Below are 15,645 nucleotides of genomic sequence, written 5' to 3' on the forward strand. Positions count from 1 at the left end.
AATTGGCAAACATTTTCTCTAAAGCTCAACACAGTAAATATTTTAAGCTTTACAGGGTAGGTGTTCTCTGTTGCAGACACTCAACTCTAGTGTTTAGTGCAAAACTGACCGTTGAAAATATGTAAGTAAATGAGTGTGGCTATGTACCAATAAACCTTATTCATGAACACAGAAGTTTGGATTTCATATAGCTCTCCTGTGTCATGAAATATTATACTTCCTTTGACATTTTTCCAATTATTCTAAAACAGTAAAAACCATTCTTATCTTGCAGGCCATCCCAAACAGGTGCTGGACCAGACCGGGACTCCCTGGGGCCACAGAGCTTCATTTGAACTAAGTAGAAGACTGCTCTGATTAGGTCTTCTGTATGTCTTTGAGGCTGTGAGGTAGGCTGCAACAGGCTTACTTTTCTCCTGGGACTCTGAAACTCTAACATATTCCAGGATAGTGGTATTTCTGGCAATCTGTATTCCTAGTGCATCCCAGAGCATTTCAAAATGAGGCCCCAGTCTTAAATTCAGACTGTAAAGCTACCACCCCAACTCAGAACCCAGAAAGTTTTCTCTGGTTGTCCACTGCAACAACCAGAGAAAGTTACGAGTTAGCCAGAGGATGAGAGTGCCGCCTTCAGTCTACCGCCTGTCGACATAATTTTAGTTGAGAGTGGGCAAGAAGACTTCTCTGGGCAGTGCTTTCAACAAGACCACAGGGAATGGGATACCAGGGGCCTCCTATATCCTGCCTCCCAAAACTATCTGGAGCTTAGGAAAATGTTGAAAGAAGCGTTTTATAGCAAAAGGAGCATATACTCGGGCAATGTATAGGGTTGGGTTTGAAACTACCAGAATTACCTCTCATTGCGAACCCAGAGACCAGCTCTCTGAATTTTCATGTCTTCATATCTAAGGTGAATGTAGTGATGCCCACCTGGGCTCCAAGGGCCTTGGGCATAGTGCAAGCCCAGTTAATGACTTTTAGTCAGTCCTGCAATGCGTATATTTATCAGATGCCTTAATCTGCACAAAACACTGCTTTTAAAAACAAATTAGACATAGTATTTGTTTTCACGGAGTTTACAGTGTAGCAGAGAAGACAAAATTAAGCGAACATTAAGAATAAAATAAGAAGTGCTATGACAGAAGAAAAATAGGCAGCTCTGAGGACATGTGCCAGGAAGGCCAACTGCTCTAAGGAGCCAGGCAAGTTGCCCTAGAGATAATGCTTAAGCTGAAGCCTTGAGAAAGAAGAGGTAATTTAATCATGGCCCAGTGAGACAAGGGACACACGCGAGGTTTGGGGGGGCCTTTGAACACTTAGCAAATATTCACATTGTTTTCAGGAGCTGCAGACCCAGATTACATTTTTTAAGAGAGGAAGAAAGGGTTAGTTGTAATATTAAAACTAAAGCTAACCAGTCACGGGCTCCTCGGAGATTACCTCTTCTTTCTTCTAAAGCAGAGCAAAATTAAATGTCCAACAATGATAGACTGTATTAAGAAAATGTGGCACGTATACACCGTGGAATACTATGCAGGGATAAAAAAGGATGAGTTCATGTCCTTTGTAGGGACATGGATGAAGCTGGAAACCATCATTCTGAGCAAACTATCGCAAGGACGGAAAACCAAACACCGCATGTTCTCACTCATAGGTGGGAATTGAACAATGAGAACACATGGACACAGGAAGGGAAACATCACACACCGGGGACTGTTGTAGGGTGGGAGGATGGGGGAGGGATGGCATCAGGAGAAATACTTAATGTAAATGACCAGTTAATGGATGCAGCGCACCAACATGGCACATGTATACATATGTAACAAACCTGCACATTGTGCACATATACCATAGAACTTAAAGTATAATAAAAAAAAAACTGTAGCAGGAAAACAGCTTTGCTGTTTTCAATAACAGGGAGAGGGTTAACATTTAGCTCGACAAGGATTCATTTCCTTTAGGCTTCTAAAAAGTTTGCAATTCAGGAATATTGATCTCTCTAAAGTAGAATGTTGGCCTTTAGTAAGCAATAAAAGAAAAGCATAAACAATCTCTTCCCTGCCAAATAATTTTGTTTTAGTATCTAAGCACCCCATGCCCCTGTGAAGGCTCCAGGATGGGCCATTCATCAGTGCCTCCAGCAAGAATACTGAAATACTTGGGGGAAAAAAAAGAAAAAACAACATGACTTACTGATGAGGCATCAGAAATTTTTGATTTCCATTTTATGACTTCTAGTATTAATAATTCTAACTTTTCTAGCCAAAAAAATTTGAAATATCAGAATACAATCTTTAGAAATAATTAATGTTAATATGTTCTAAATAATTTACATATTTACTCTTACTTCTGTCACCTCCACCCTCAAAGAGAAGCACATATGGGCCTTATTTGATCGTGCAGCCAGGGTCTCTTCCCTTAATCTCAATGCATTTGAGTAGCTTTCTAACATTCTAATCACATTCATACTAAACCTTTAACCACCCCAATTCACACTGTTTCTACATAACCTAGTGCTTCACCAAAACTGACTTCTAGAACCTTAAGGAAGGATCCTGAACGATGATGAAGTCATTTGAATGTTCCCTTCACGGGATATAGAAACATTTTCATAAAGAATGCCAGTTCCATTAAGGCCAGTCAATAAAATAAATAATAAACTAACGGAACATGCTAATGTAATCTCAAATCACTTGCTCTGATGTCGTGTTACATGTGTATTAGTTCTCATTTCTAAACTTGTGAAAAAACAAAATTTGAGGAGTGATTTTTTTAAATGCACAAAAGAAGAATACATTAGAAAGAAACAGATTCGTGGCTATTTCTGTTTTACAAATACCAAATAGTTTACAAGCCCATATTTTAATCCTATTTTTCTCCCACACAAGAAGAACCCAGGAGTAAAGTGAGCTGAATCGGCATCATTACTCAGTCTAGGTTTCACATCCATGCTCTATGATGAATGGGCGGTTTTCAGGTTATTTACAGTGCGACGGAAAGAAAACTGAGCAGGAAAGGAGCAGTAGTTTTTCCTAGTACAAGTCCTGCCTCTAACATGCTGGGTAAACTTGGGCTAGCCACTAATATGTTTAGATCTCAGTTTTCTTTCCACTTCATAATGACCATAGCAAATGTAACTGAATTTCCTAAGTGCTGTGAATATTAGTGGTGCAAAAGTTATTGCTGGTTTTGCCATTAAAAGTAATGGCATTCAAAGTAATGGCAAAACCAGCAATTACTTTTGCATCGAAATAATACCTTTCGTAGAGCACCCTGACCACGTGTTGCTAACTTTCTGCAGCTAATTTTTGGTGAGTACTTTCTTTTTTGTTTGTTTTGGTTTCTTTCTTTTTGTTGTTGGTTTTTGGGTTTGTTTTTTTTTCTTTTTTGAGACAGGATCTCACTCTGTCTCCCAGGCTGGAGTACAGTGGTGCAATCATAACTCACTGCAGCCTTGACCTCCTGAGCTCAAGCAGTCCTCTCACCTCAGCCTCCTAAGTAGCTGGGACTGCAGGCGTGTGCCACCATGCCTGATTAATTTTTTTGTTTGCTTATTTTTTGTAGAGACAGGATCTCACTGTGTTGCCCAGGCTGGTCTCAAACTCCTGAGCTCAAGCAGTCCACCTGCCTCAGCCTCCCAAAGTGTTAGGATTACAGGCGTGAGCCTCTATGCCCAGCCTATGAGCACTCTTGCTGTCAAGAAAGGTTACACTTGCAACTTCACAGGCAGAAGAGTATAGTAAATACAGAGATCTCCTCTTATCTGCGGCTCCATTACCTACAGTTAACAGCAGACTGAAATCCATGTCAGTACAATAACATATTTTGAGAGAGAGATCATATTCACATAACTTTAATTACAGTATAGTTATAATTGCATATTTTATTATTAGTTATTGTTAACCTCTTACTGTGACTAATTTATGAATCAAACTTCATCACAGGTATGTATGTGTAGGAAAAAACATAGTACATATGGGGTTTAGTACTAGCCGCAGTTTCAATCATCCACTGGAGGTCCTGGAACGTATTCTCCAAGGATAAAGGAGGAACTACTGTATATCAATTCATTTGATTTCTACTCAAGTATATTGATAAAAGTTTTGGTGGTAGCAACAGTTGAAGTTACTGAATGAAATTAATATTTATAAATTTATGCTGGTCTCAGTGATTATTGATCAAGAACTGAGAATAAAGTGAAAATTAGAGATAAAACAAACATTTGAAAGTCAAAATGTTGCAGATATTCTCCTCACACTATAAAATCAAATACGTAACAGATAGATTAAAGCAACAAATGTAAAAAAAATTAGAAAACTAGAAAGAATAGACGCAAATATGTTTTTTATTACATAAACAGGAAATTTTAAAGATATAAAAAATTAGCAAAGAAAAAATAAAAATTTAACTAAAGATTAAGAATTCCTGAGCCCTTAATAATAATAGTTGAACATTTAAAACAAATAATTTAAAAATGACTAAAAGACATGACAAAGGATCAATATGTAAAAATATTTTATAAATCAATAAACATAACTAAAGCCCCAAAAGATATGTGGATTAAAGGGCATAGGGAAATACAAGTGAATTATAAATATCTCAGAAATATTTATTTTTACCAGTTATATTTTAAAATGTAACCTGAATAACATAATTTAAAATATTAATAAGTGCAAAGTTAGAAGCAAGTGAAAATCCCTCCCATACAAGGCCTATCAGCTCCGTACTTCCTCCAGTATTTTCATAGCTGAAAACCTCAACATGATCTCAAATATCTTACTAATTTACCTAAGGATGCCTCTTTATGTGTCTTCTAAAATTTAAATAAATGTCACACCACCCATAATCCATTTTGTATGAAAGACTTTTTCAGTTACTCTTGTCCTGCCTGCACCATATAAGACTTCACTTACATTTGCAGGACACTTCACAAGTTAGGAAGCCTTCCTCCCAACCCAGTACAATAGATACTATAACACCAATTTTATAGGTTAAGAAATAGCTTCTCATTGGTTAATTCATTTGCTTAGTAAGATGAATTTAAGTGAAATTTATTTTGTGTAATGCTACCTCCTATGTTTGTCATAACTTGCTGTTTTTCCATGTTTCCTCTGCTCCTTGATGATACCAGATGTTTTTTCTCCAAGTGGAATACAAGTAAAGCAAAACTGTACTTACCATCTTTAAAAATAAAATATAATGATAACAAACACTAGGATCTGAAATTCATATAATTTGGGGAAGAAAAATCTAAAATTCTAATTGTAATCAATTTTCAGAATCTCATAGGTTGAAACACTGCTAAGTTTTATAATTTTTCTTTTACTAATTAAAATTGCTTAATTCAGTACTGAATTAAGAGATGATGCTTGATAAATGGGTAAATTAATTAACTCTAAAAATAAAAACCAGAAACTTTCAAATGGAAAAACACTCATTTATGACTAGGAGTAAGGTGAATAAGAGACAAATAGCTCCAAAGTAAATTCTTCCCAGAGTGTTACAAAATTTATATTAAAATCAATTCATTATTTATAATAATTAACTCTTTTTAAATTTAACTTTTAACTTTTAGATAATTCTAGACTTACTTGTAGGTCTAAGAAATAATACAGAGAAGTCCCATGTACTCTTTATCCAGATTACCCAATGATAATTTCTTTCAAAATAATAGTGCATTGCCACAATCATGATATTGACAATGTGCACTCAAGATACAGAACAACTTTGTCAACAAATAATCTACTTTGATACCTTGTATAGTCACATCTACTTCCCTCTGGGCCTCCCTCTCACCTCTGGGAACTTCATTTATTGTCTATTTCTATAATTTTATCATTTTAATAATTCTTTATAAGTAGAGTTCTATAAGGTGCAATCTTTCGGATGAGCTTTTTCCCCAGCATCATTCTCTAGAGATTCATCCAAGGTGTTGTGCATGTAAATAGTTTGTTCTTTCTTACTGCAAGTAGTAGTCTATGGTATGGACATAGCACAGTTAGTTTAACCATTCACTGAGTGAAAGACATCTGGGTTGTTTCCAGTTTGGCATGATTATGAATAAAGCTGCTATGAACATCCAGGTACAAAGTTTTGTGTGAACACAAGTTTCATTTTTGGCATAAATGGCCAAGAATACAATTGCTGGGTCACATGTTGGCTGCACGTTTCATTTTTTATTTCAGTCGATAAACTATTTTCCAGTGTAACTACACTGTTTTACATTACCAACAGCAATGTGTAAGTGTTCCGGTTTCTCCACATCCTCAATAGCTTTTGTGATTTTAATGTGCATTTACCTGACGGCTAAAGATGTTGAATATCTTTCATATGTTTATTTGCCATATGTATATCCTCTTTGGTAAGATTTCTATTCATGCGTTTGCATATTTTCTAATTGAATTTTTTCATGGTTGAGTTTTGAACAATTTTACATATCCTAGATATTAGTACTTTGATTAAAATGTGGTTTTCAAATATTTTCTCCCATTTTTAGTTTATTATTCCTAACAGGGCCATTTGCAAAGTAAAGGTTTAAATTTTAATGACGTTTAAATTATTATTTTTTTCCTTTTCTGAATTGTGCTTTTAATGTCAAGTCTAAGAACCTTTTGCCTAGCCTTACATATCAAAGATTTTCTCCTTTTTTTTTCTAGGAGTTTTATCATTTAAAATTTTACGTTTAGGTCTGTGATTAACTATGAGATAATTTTTGTATAAAGTGTGGGAACTGGGTTGAGGTTCACCTTTTAGTCTATGGATGTTCAATTACTCCAGCATCAGTTGCTGAAAAGGATATCCTTCCACCACTGAATTACTTTTGCACCTTTGCCAAAACTCAGTTGAGCATATTTGTGTGGGGCTACTTCTCAGTTCTTGAATCTGTTCCATTTGTCTATGTGACTATTCCTTCACTAATACTACACAGTCTTAATTACCGAAGGTACACAGTAAGGCTTGAAATCAAGTAGACTGATTGTTCCAACTTTATTGTTCTTTTTCAAAATTATTTTAGTTATTTAAGTTCCTTTTTATTTCCTTATAAATTTTAGGGTAAGTCCACTGATATCTATAATTATAAAAGAATCAATCCACCAAGTAAGACATAGCAAAGTATATACACACACACCAAAAAAAAAAAAAAAAACAGAGCTGCAAAATACGTAAAGAAAAAATGGATTGAGCTGGAAAGAGAAATAGGCAAAACCACATTTTGTAATTTTAATAGGAATCACATTAAACTTGTATAAGAATTGCATTAAACCTCAATTTGAGAATTGACATCTTTAATATGTTAAATCTTTGAATCCATGAACATGGTATGAGTTTCTTATAGAATGTATATGGTTGGTCGTTTTTTAATCAATTATTGTCCTCTTCTGTCTTAATTGGTGTATGTATACTATTTACATTAAATGTAATATTATTGACATCTGAAGTCTTCCATTTTTGTCTTCCATTTATCTTTTCTGATTTTCCTTTCTGTTTTTTCCTTCTGTTAGTTATTTAAAAATTCATTTAGAACCTTGTTTTGATTTATCTACAATGCTTTTTATTCTATTTCTTTGTGTAGCTTTCTTAATGGTTACACTGGGGAGATATATATAGATATAGATAGATAGATAGATAGATAGATAGATAGATAGATAGATATTAGCACAGTCTACTGGTGTCAACCTTTCACCAGGTCAAGTGCAAGTGAGGTTTGGAAAATTTACCTCTCTTTACCATCACACATCTACAATTGTCTTACATATTTCTTCTACATACATTTAGGTACACATCAGAAAGCACAATAGTTTTTGCTTTACATACCAAATAAATTTAGAAAACTCAAGAGAGGTAGCATGTATTGTATTTATGCATATTTTTCTCTTTCCATTATTCTTTCTTCCTTCCTGATTGATAAGATTTGCTCCTGTGTCCCCATCCAAATTGCATGTTGAATTGTTGTCCCCACATATTGATGAGGGGCCTGCTGGACAATAATTAGATCATGGGGGCAGTTTCTAGTAGTTTAGCACCCTTCCCCTAGTGCTGTCTCATGAGTGAGTTCTCACGAGAGCTGGTTGTTGAAAAGTGTGTAGCACTTCCTTCTTCTCTTTGTCTCTCCTGCTGCCATGTGAAGAAAGTACTTGCTTCCCCTTCGCCTTCTGTCATGATTATAAGTTTCCTGAGGCCTCCCAGTCCTGCTTCCTGTTAAGCCTATGGAACTATAAGTCAATTAAACCTCTTTTCTTCATAAATTACTCAGTCTCAGGTAGTTCTTTATAGCAGTGTGAGAACAGACTAATACAGAAAATTGGTACCAGGAGTGTAGTACTCCCATAAAAATACATGAAAATGTGGAAGTGATTTTTGAATTGGGTAACAGGCAGAGTTTGGAACAGTTTGGAGGGCTCAGAAGAAGATATGAAGATGTGGGAAGGTTTGGAACTTCCTACAGACTTGGAGGGCTCAAAAGAAGTTAGGAAGATGTGGAAAAGTTTGAAACTTCCTAGAGATTTGTTGAATGGTTTCAACCAACGTGCTGATAGTGATACGGACAGTGAAGTCCAGGCTGAGGTGGTCTCAGATGAAGATGAGGAACTTATTGGGAACTGTAACAAAGGTGAGTCTTGCAACGTTTTAGTAGAGACTGGAAGCATTTTGCTCCTGCCCTAGAGATCTGTGGAACTTACAACTTGAGAGAGAAGATTTAGGGTGTCTGGAAGAAGAAATTTCAAAGCAACAAAGCCTTGATGATGTGACCTGGCTGCTCCTAAAACCCTACGCTTATTTGCATAAACAAAGATGGTCTGAAATTGGAATTTATATTTAAAAGGTAAGCAGAGTGTAAAAGTTTAGAAAATTTGCAGCTCAACCGTGTGGTAGAAAAGAAAAACCCATTTTCTGGGGAGGAATTCAAGCCCAAGCTGGCTGAAGAAATTTGCATAAGTAATGGGGAGCCAATGTTATTCACCAAGTCTATGGGGAAAATGCCTCCGGGGCATTTTAGAAACCTTCATGATGGCCCCTCCCATCACAGGCCTGGAGGTCTAGGAGGGAAAAATGGTTTCCTGGGCCAGGCCCAAGGGCCTGCTTCTCAGTGCAGCCTCAGGACACGGTGCCCTGTGTCCCAGATGCTCCAGCTCCAGCTGTCACTAAATGGGGTCAAGGTACAGCTCTGGCCATGGCTTCAAAGGGTGCAGGCTTCAAGCCTTGGTGGCTTCCATGTGATGTTGGGCCTGCAGATATGCAGAAAACAAGAATTGAGTTTTGGGAACCTCTGCCTAGATTTCAGAAGATGTATGGAAATGCCTGGATGTCCAGGCAGAAGTCTGCTACAGGGTTGGCATCCTCATGGAGAGGAGTGCAGAGGAAAAATGTGGGGTTGGAGCCCCTAAACAGAGTCCCCACTGGGGTACTGCCTAGTGGAGCTGTGGGAAGAGGGCCACAGTCCTCCAGATCCCAGAATGGTAGATCCACCAACAGTTTGCACTATGATCACCTGGAAAGAAAGGCCACAAGCACTCAACACCAGCCCATGAAAACAGCTGCAGGGGCTGCATTCTGCAGAGCCACAGGGGTAGAGCTGCCCAAGGCCTTGGGAGCCCACCCCTTGCATCAGTGTTACCTAGATTTGAGACATGGAGTGAAAGGAGATTATTTTAGAGCTTTAATAATTAATGACTGCCCTGCTGGGTTTCAGACTTGCATGGGGCCTGTAGCCCCTTTGTTTTGGCCGATTTCTCCTTTTGTAATGGAAGCATTTGCCCAATGCCTGTACCCTCACTGTATCTTGGAAGTAACTAACTTGTTTTTTATTTTACAGGCTTATAGGTGGAAGGGACTTGCCTTTTCTCAGATGAGACTTTGGACTTGGACTTTTCAGTTAATGCTGGAATGAGTTAAGACTTTGACAGACTGTTGGGAAGGCATGATTGTGATTTGTAATGTGAGAAAGACATGAGATTTGAGAGGGTCCAGGAGTGGAATAATACGGTTTGGCTCTGTGTCCCCACCCAAATTTCATGTTGAATTGTAATACCCACGTGCCGAAGGAGAGGCCTGCTGGGAGGTGATTGGATCATGGGGGACAATTTCTAATGGTTTAGCACCATTCCCCTGGTGCTGTGTCATGAGTGAGTTCTCACAAGATCTGATTATTTAAAAGTGTCCAGCACTTCCTCCTTCACGCTCTCTCTCCTGCCACTGCCATGTGAAGAAAGCGCTTGCTTTCTTTTTGCCTTCTGCCATGTTTGCAAGCTTCCTGAGGCCTCCCAGTCATGCTTCCTGTTAAGCCTGCAGAATTGTGAATCAATTAAACCTCTTTTCTTCATAAATTACCCAGTCCTGGGTAGTTCTTTATAGCAGTGTGAGAACAGACTAGTACACTGATGTTCCAAGTTTCCTTCTTGTATCTTTTCCTTTCGTTGTAAAGAACTTCTTTTACTGTTCTTTTAGGAAAGAACTGCTGGTGAGAGTTTCCCCTTCATCTTGATTTCTTCTTCATTCCTGAAAGATATTCTCAGTATATAGAATTCTAGGTTGACAATTGCTTTCTTTCAGTTCGGGACTTCAAAAATGGTGTGCCCCTTCCTCTGGTTTTTCTAGTTTTTGATGAGGAATCATTGTCATTTGAATTTTATTTTCCCTACATGTAAAATATATTTTCTCTTTTGTGACTTACAAGATGTTTTGTCCTTAGTTTTTAGATGTTTGAGTATGATGTGTCCTGATGTAGATTTATTTGGATGTGAACTGTTCAGGGATTCTTCCAGCTACTTAAATCTGTAGATGTGTGAATCTTGTCTAAACTGGAAAGTTATTAGCTGGGCACAGTGGTGTATGCCTGTAGTCCTAGCTATGCTGGAGGCTGAAGCAGGAGGATTACTTCAGCCCAGGGTTTGAGACTGCAATGAGCTATAATTGTGCCACTGTACTCCAGTCTGGGTGACAGAGTGAGACCCTGTCTCTAAAAAAAAAAAAAAAAATTATAATAATTGGAGAAGTTTTCAGCCATTATTTCTTTAATGCTTTTTCAGCTTTATCTTCTTTCTCCTGCCTTTCTGGGACTGCAGTGACACAAATTTTAGATTTCAGCCAGGCACAGTGGCTCATACCTGTAATCCCAACACTTAGGGTGGCCAAGGCAAGAGGATCACTTGAACTCAGGAAGTTGAGACTGAGACCAGCCTGGACAACATAGAAATACCTCATCTCTACTAAAAGTAAAAAAAAAAAAAAAAAAAAAAAAGCCAGGTTTGGTGTCACATGACTGTAAGTCCCAGCTACTTAAGAGGCTCAGGTGGGAGGGTTTCTTGAGCCCAAGGGATCAAGGTTGCAGTGAGCTATGATCACACCACTGCACTTCAGCCTGGGCAATAGAGCAAGATCCTCTCTCAACAACAGCAACAACAAAAAATTAGACTTTTAGTTATTGTCCTAAAGGACCCTGAGGCTTTTCTTTCAGTCTATTTTCTCTTTCTTCAGATGGGGTAATTTTTATTGCTCTTCCTTCAAATTTACTGATTCTTTCCTTCCTCATACTCATTCTTCTGTTAATGAGCCAATCAGCTTGGTTTTTAAATTTGGGGTAATCATATTTCTGCAGTTACGAAATTTCCATTTGGTTTTTTTTTATATTATTTATTTAGTTAAGAAAACTACCTTTTTTATTTGTTTCAAGCATTTGTTTATAGTTTAATGAAACATTTTTGTGATAGCTACTTTAAAATCTTTGTCAGATAATTCCAACATTTCAGTGTTAGCACCTGTTGATTACATTTTTTCATTCAAGTTGATATTTCCCTGGTTCTTGATATGGCAAGTAGTTTGGTTTTGAAACCTGGACACTTTGGGTATTTTATGAGACTCTGAATCTTATTTAAACCTTACTGGCTTCCTCTGACACCACTTCAGTAGACGCAGGTGGGGAGAGCTGCCTCATTAGCACCAGATGGTGGTAGAAGTCCACATTTCCCATTCAGACTATGTTATAACCCCTACAGGGGAGAGGATCCTCAGTATTGCTGGACGGAAGGTGGAGGGGAGGCTTAGCTTCCCACTAGACCTCTGCAGCTATCACACTGACTGGGAGTAGCAGGAGTGCCTCACTACTGTCCCCACACTGTCCCCACATAGCCTCCATTGACCCCCCAGGGCCTCAGTACTCCTCAGGATGGCAGCAAAAGTCCTGAATTTCCACTAGGCCGCCTATAACACAACCTTTATTCCTGTTGGGTGTGTAGGAAGTACAGGCTTCCCACATGGCCTCAAATGATACTGAGAAGTGGGGGTCTCATTGCTGGCTGGCAGGGGTAGAAGTCTGAGCTCTTTACTCTGCCTCTTCTGACACCACCCCATGGAGGGATTGAGGGTCCTGATAAGAGTGGAAGTCTAGGCTCCCCATTCACCTTGGTTGGCCATCATTTTTTCTGTGGTGTTTGGCAGCAGCCGTAGAGCACTTGTATCTAAAAGTTTTCTATCTGGCTATACCGCTCCCTGCCTGGGCCTTTGTCTAGAGAGACAAGGCTTTTGTTGGGGCTCTTTTAGTCTACGACCATTGATGTTTACAGGGTGCTGATTTCTTTAGCTCCAAGTCTAGAAGACAGGAGGCAAAAAAGAAAATCTAGGGAACCCATCATGATGCTATTTCTTGGGTTCCCACATTCCTAGACAGTGCTTTCTTCTCCCCACTGTTCAGAGTCTTCTTCTTATTTTTTTTTTACATATAATGTTCAAGGTTGTTAGTTGTACTTAGTGGGAGGAATAGGGAAAACTACATCTACTCCATCTTCCCAGAAGTCAAAGTTCCAACAATTAACTATTTAAGAAATTTATCTGCCATTTATTTTTCTGAAATATTTAAGAACCTTTTAGATTTGCCAATTCCTCTAATTGAAGCAAATGTTTCAGGGAGGCAATCGGTAAAGAAAATTAAGCATCCATCTAGCATCATCCCACTGGGAGGAAAGAAGGAGACCAAAAGAAGGTAAACAATAGCAAAAAAATCTCTGAAGGAGTAAATCAAGATGGAGTTGATGGATAAGGGGGAATAAAACTACTCCAATTATCTGGAAGTTACGCTAAATGAAAAGCAAGTCTCCAAGATAGAAGCTGAGCATGACAAACAAATGCTGACAATATCAGGTAAACATGGAATGTTTCAGGTACACAATGCAAATTGTTATTAATCAGAATTAGTAATTGGCAGATTGTATTTTAAGTGAGGATATATATGGAAGCCATTAAGCCTTAAGCGTTGGAAGGAATGGAGAAAAGGAAGGAAGGAGAGAGGGGTAAGGGAAGGAATGTTTTTGCCGTCTTCTATCTGCAGTACTGAACCTAATCATAGATCAGGTTGTGCCTCCTGCAGTTAGGATGCCAAAAGTGATGCACCAATGAATATAATGGTGTTTTTAGCCCTGTTGCATGCTTTCCTGGGTCTTAGATCTTTAAACATGGCTCTTCCTGGCATCCTTATCACTTTACTTAACTACTCACTGCAGGTAGTGCTTCAGTTCAACAATGAGGGATTCTTTCTCCCACAACTTCCCTACTCCAGGAACTTGGAAAGTGGATCATCTCTGACAGCTAAATTCCAAAACAAACATTTAGCAGATTGGAACATAATTATGCCAATTTATTATCAAAAGCCAGAATAGCTCTCAGGCCAGCAATACCTGATTAAAATTAGAAAGATGCTGGACTACCTTAGAAACAGTGTGCCAAGAAGAAGCATAATGATCAGTGATGCAAATACAGAAAAGAACAAGTGAGGAGCAAATTTTGGCCGTGACTTCTGCCTTGTGCACAGGAGAAGATGTTCTATCACCAGAGAGCAGAAACCTGTTCATGGGGCAGGATGTCCCGTTAAGGGAATGAGCTCATGGGGCTGCCACATCAGCCTCCTGTTGCTAAGAGCCCCTGCTTCCTGAGAAGCTCCTGATGGTAATTTGGCTCCCGTGAAGACTTGTCTGCGAATAGAGAATAAGCTGCGCAGCAGAAAGAATTATCTACTCTGCTTTGAGTTCTTATTGTAAAGTAATAAATTGGTATTTTGGTTTTTAATCATCAGTCCCTGGTGAATTTTGTGTCAATGAGTCCTCTTGCTCTAATACTTCTGAGAACACGAACAATCACATTCTGAGCCTGAAAAGCCAACGACCAGGGTAAGGCTAATGGGCCTCCTGCATTCCTGGGGAGACATGCCTTGTGGACAGCCAGTCTTCCTTGGGGATGACTCTCATTGCTTGTTCTCTTCAAACTGCAACAAGTAACCTCCACCTCCCTTCAGATCAGACCCCTGGATGCCTTACACTTACCCCCTAGGCACCATCCAGCTAAGACACCACATGCAGATTGCCAGGCTAGACCTTCACCAGGTGCTGCCGCTCGGTCTGAGTCCCAAACTTGCCTTATCCAAGTCAGCTACTTTCAGTTCCAGGTGCTGGCCCTTGACCATCGGCCTCCACTCACCATGGTCACCTGGACCGTGCTTGCCATGTCTCAGGACACAGCACTGGCCAGGAAGCCGCAAACGCAATTATAATAGGTTGAATACTTTTAAGTACATTTACAACCTCCCCAAACATTATAAATCGTTGTTATTGCAGACTTTAGGTCTGAGGCCCACTGAGAAAAACTTTTCAAGCAATTCAATGCTTTCAGCATTCAATACTGTCTAGTATTTAAGTGCATAATGGAATTGCATATGCGAGGAATGTTTACTTTATCAACATAATTGCAAACATGACCCATGAATCATGTAAGACAAGTCATAAATCATAACCTGCCAGTAAGTCTTGTCAAAGCATCAAAACACAGCTCAAGATAAAAATCAGCTAATGCTGTTTCATGCTGGAATTCAGCTTCTAAACAGAGAACTGTTTGAGCTCACGGAGATGCAGGTAGGTTAATAAATAGATACATTTTTGTGTCCAGTAACTGAACCATATCAAATAATGACTGTATGAACCAGGGGTCTTCCATGGAGTGGGGGTGCTGCCTCTAGAGTTCACCATTACCCCACTTTCTTCCTCCCACTTGTAAGTTAAGGGCCATCCCTCAGGCCCTCAGCTGCTGGTCCTAGCACCTCAGCCCTCTCCCGACTCCATCCAGATTCAGGGTTCAAGTACTGAGCAATGTCAAAGGGTGAAAAAGAGTTCCAGATTTAGCAGCTACCACCGCATAATACTGGGCTGCTGGTGGGCCTGGGTTCCTTCCTTCTTCCACTGAAGTCCTCCACCTTGCCTGTTTCCAAACAGTTTCTAAGATAATGGATTAAATGAAAAATACAAAATGTTATTACTTTTTCACGTTTACAGACATAATAACATGCTAAACCTGAGAGATATATCAACTTCAATGGACAAAAACATTTTCCCAATCTTTGGCCAGCCATGCTAGAAAAATTGCACACTCTCCATGTTTTTGTTATCTTTCCTACACGTTCAAGTGTAATTTACTTAAACCAGAATGTCTCAATCTGTGTATCAGCTTCTATGAAGTGTTAGAAAAAAAAAATCTCAGATTCTAAGAAGCTTGGAAGTGCTCCATGAGATATCTAATGCTTATAGACTCACAGGAAACATTAGTACATTTAGAATCTTAAAAATTCTAAGCAGTCTTGTGGTAAAGAACCAATTAGATATATAATTA

General features: G+C 38.7%; 1 long non-coding RNA gene across 1 annotated transcript; it reads left to right on the forward strand.

The window, feature by feature from the left end:
* LOC129019127 (uncharacterized) lies at positions 1-13,620 on the forward strand. Its single transcript, XR_008495525.1, has 4 exons — positions 1-56; positions 275-361; positions 12,901-13,134; positions 13,494-13,620. It is a non-coding gene; the product is annotated as an uncharacterized LOC129019127 (long non-coding RNA).
* Positions 13,621-15,645: the final 2,025 nt, after the last annotated feature.

This window comes from Pongo pygmaeus, chromosome 17 (assembly GCF_028885625.2).
Source record: "Pongo pygmaeus isolate AG05252 chromosome 17, NHGRI_mPonPyg2-v2.0_pri, whole genome shotgun sequence".
Lineage (NCBI taxonomy): Eukaryota > Metazoa > Chordata > Mammalia > Primates > Hominidae > Pongo > Pongo pygmaeus.